Source organism: Numenius arquata, unplaced genomic scaffold (assembly GCF_964106895.1).
Source record: "Numenius arquata unplaced genomic scaffold, bNumArq3.hap1.1 HAP1_SCAFFOLD_1520, whole genome shotgun sequence".
Lineage (NCBI taxonomy): Eukaryota > Metazoa > Chordata > Aves > Charadriiformes > Scolopacidae > Numenius > Numenius arquata.
In genome coordinates this window covers 2,501-5,000 of record NW_027414754.1, presented here as the reverse complement: position 1 = coordinate 5,000, position 2,500 = coordinate 2,501, and the positions used below count along the sequence as shown (strand labels likewise).

The 2,500-nt window shown below is 82.8% G+C and overlaps 1 non-coding gene across 1 annotated transcript in view; it reads left to right on the top strand.

Annotated features, from left to right (window-relative positions):
- The first annotated feature begins 2,353 nt into the window (after window positions 1–2,353).
- The window catches only part of LOC141478183 (5.8S ribosomal RNA), a 153-nt gene continuing 6 nt past the window's right edge, over window positions 2,354–2,500 (top strand). The window contains exon 1 of the ribosomal RNA XR_012463866.1: window positions 2,354–2,500. This exon is cut by the window's right edge and continues 6 nt beyond it. This is a non-coding gene — a ribosomal RNA (5.8S ribosomal RNA).

Genomic DNA, 2,500 nt, shown 5'->3' with positions numbered 1-2,500 from the left:
TCGTCTCGCTCGCCGGCCGCGCCGCGGCCCGCCGTCGCGACCTCCGCCGCCCGTCCTCCGGTCGGCGGGGAACCGCCGCGTCCCCGTCGCGGCTCCGCTTCTCGCCTCCGCTGGCGCCCGCCGCCGGACGGCGTCCCCGCCCCCGTCCTCCGGGGACCGATCCCCCGCGCGCCCGCTCCCCGCCCTCGCCTGGGCGAGAAGGGGGGGAGGGGGCCGCGGCGGCCCCCGGGGGCGAGGCGAGGGGCGCCGGCCCGGTCAGAGCGCGGGCGGCAGCGCGCGGGAAGGGTCGCGCCGCCGGCGCGGGGCGCGGCGACGCCCGCCGCCGGCCGAGCCCCGCTCGGTCCGAAAGGAAGCGGCGAGCGGCGGCAGCGGCGAGCGGCGCCGGCGGCCGGCCGCGAGGGCAGCGGGGAGACGAGAGCGAGGGCCTTCGGGGCCGGGGGAGGCGGCTCCCCCGGCTCTCCCCGCGCCCAGGCCGGGGGCGGCTGCGCAGCCGGCCCCGCGCCTGCCCTGCCGGCCCGGCCGCGCGAGGCGGCGAGGGGTCTCCGGGCGTTCCGGGATGGCGCGCGGGCGCCTGGCGGCGCGGCGGCGGCGGCGCGCGTCCCCCGTCTCTTCTCCGCGCCCCGATCCTCCCCGCCGAGGGGAGCCGGGGCGGGGGGCGGGGGCGGAAGGGCTGCGCCGCCGCCGTTGGCCGCCCTCCGGCGGGCGAGGCGACCGCCGGGCGGCCTTCCCGCGCGAGCGGGCGGCCCGAGCCGCGGCTCTCCTCCCGGGCGCAGCGCCGGGCTGCTGAGGGAAACCCCGGGCCCCGGGAAGGAGGACGAGGCTGTGGCGGCGGACGTCGGGCGCGCCCCCGCGGGCGGACGCTCCCCCGAAGGCGGCAGCGGGGGAGGCACCCCCGCGGGGCCCAGAGGTGGTCGTTTCCCTCACCCCAGGGCCAGGTACCTAGCGTCCGCGCTCTCCCGCGGCCCTCCCTCGCCGTAGCGATACACAGGGGGTCGAAGGCCGCGGGGGGCCGGGCGGAGGTTTAAAGACTCGGGCGGCTCGGCGCGGCCCGGGGGTCGGGCCGGGCGGCGCCGCCGTCGTCGTCGTCCTGCGCAAGGGGGCTGGAGTCTCTCCGCGGAAGCTCCCGGGCGCAGGGACGGACGGCCGGCCGTCGCCCGCGCTCGTCCCGCGGGCGGCCGTGCCGGGGAGGGGTTCCGCTGCCCCCCCCTCTCCGCGGACCGGTCTCGGCGGAGAGACCGCGGCGCGGCCGGCCGTGTCCGGCCTCGCCCGCCTCGAAACGGGGCGACCCCGGCGGGAGCGCGGGCTCCCCGCCGGGGGCGGGCGGGTCCCCGCGGCGGGGGCTCGCCCGGGAGGCGCGCCGCCGCGCCTCCGCGGCGCGGCTGCGGCGCGCCGCGGCTCCGCTCCCTCCCTCCCTCCGTCCCCCGCCCCGGCGAGCGCTCCGGCGGCGGTCTGCCGCCGCCGAGCGCCGGCGAAGGCGGCACCCCGTGCCGAGCGGCGGCGTCGCCGCTCGGCCTGCCGGCCGGCCGGAGGGCGCCCGCCGCCAGGCGCGGCCGTCCCGGCCCGGGCCCCGTCCGCCGCCCTTCCCCCGCCGCCCTTCCCGGCGGCGCCGGGCGAGCGGGCGGGCGGGCGGAGGCGTCCCGCTCCCGGTCTCCGCGTGGAAACGGGGAGAGCGGGCGTCGCCCCCGCCTCAGCGCCGTCCGCTTTCCGCGCGGCGCGCGCCCGCGGAAGGCGGCGAGGAGCGGCGGCGGCGGCGGTTCCGGGCGGGCGGCCGCCGCGAGGCGGCGGCGGGCCGCCGTCCGGCGCGGCCGCGGGCGGCGCGTCGCCGGCTCGGGCTCCGGCGGTGGCCGCCTCCGGCGCGGCGGCGGAGGCCGCGGCCGGGCGCCGGCGGGGCGGGCCGGAGCCGCGGGAGAGGGGAGAAGGACGTCGCGGCGCGGCGGAGCCGTCGCGCGCGGGGGGGCCGGCGGGGCGTCCCGCGTCCCCGAGGAGAGGCGGGCAGGCGGCGCGGCCGGGGGCGTCGTGGGCCTCCGCGCGGAGGCCGGGCCGAGCCCGGGCGCCTGGGCCGCCCCCCGAAGCGAGCGAGGCGCTCGTCTCCGCCGGTTTGGGCCGGGAGCGCGGGCTCCCGGCGCCCTCGCCGCTCGGGGCTTTTTTTTTTTTTCTCCTCGTCGTGTGTCGGTACGGTCAGTCGAGGCGAGGCGGCCCCGTCGTTCTCGCCCCGCCGCGCCGCGTCGCGTCCCCTGCGGAGGGGGCGGGCCGGCGGGCGGGCGGGCCGGCGGGCCGCCGCTGTCCGGAGGGGCCGCTCCCGCGGAGCGGTCCCGGCCCTCCCGCGCGCGCGGGGCGGTGCCGAAAAGCAGACAACTCTTAGCGGTGGATCACTCGGCTCGTGCGTCGATGAAGAACGCAGCTAGCTGCGAGAATTAATGTGAATTGCAGGACACATTGATCATCGACACTTCGAACGCACTTGCGGCCCCGGGTTCCTCCCGGGGCTACGCCTGTCTGA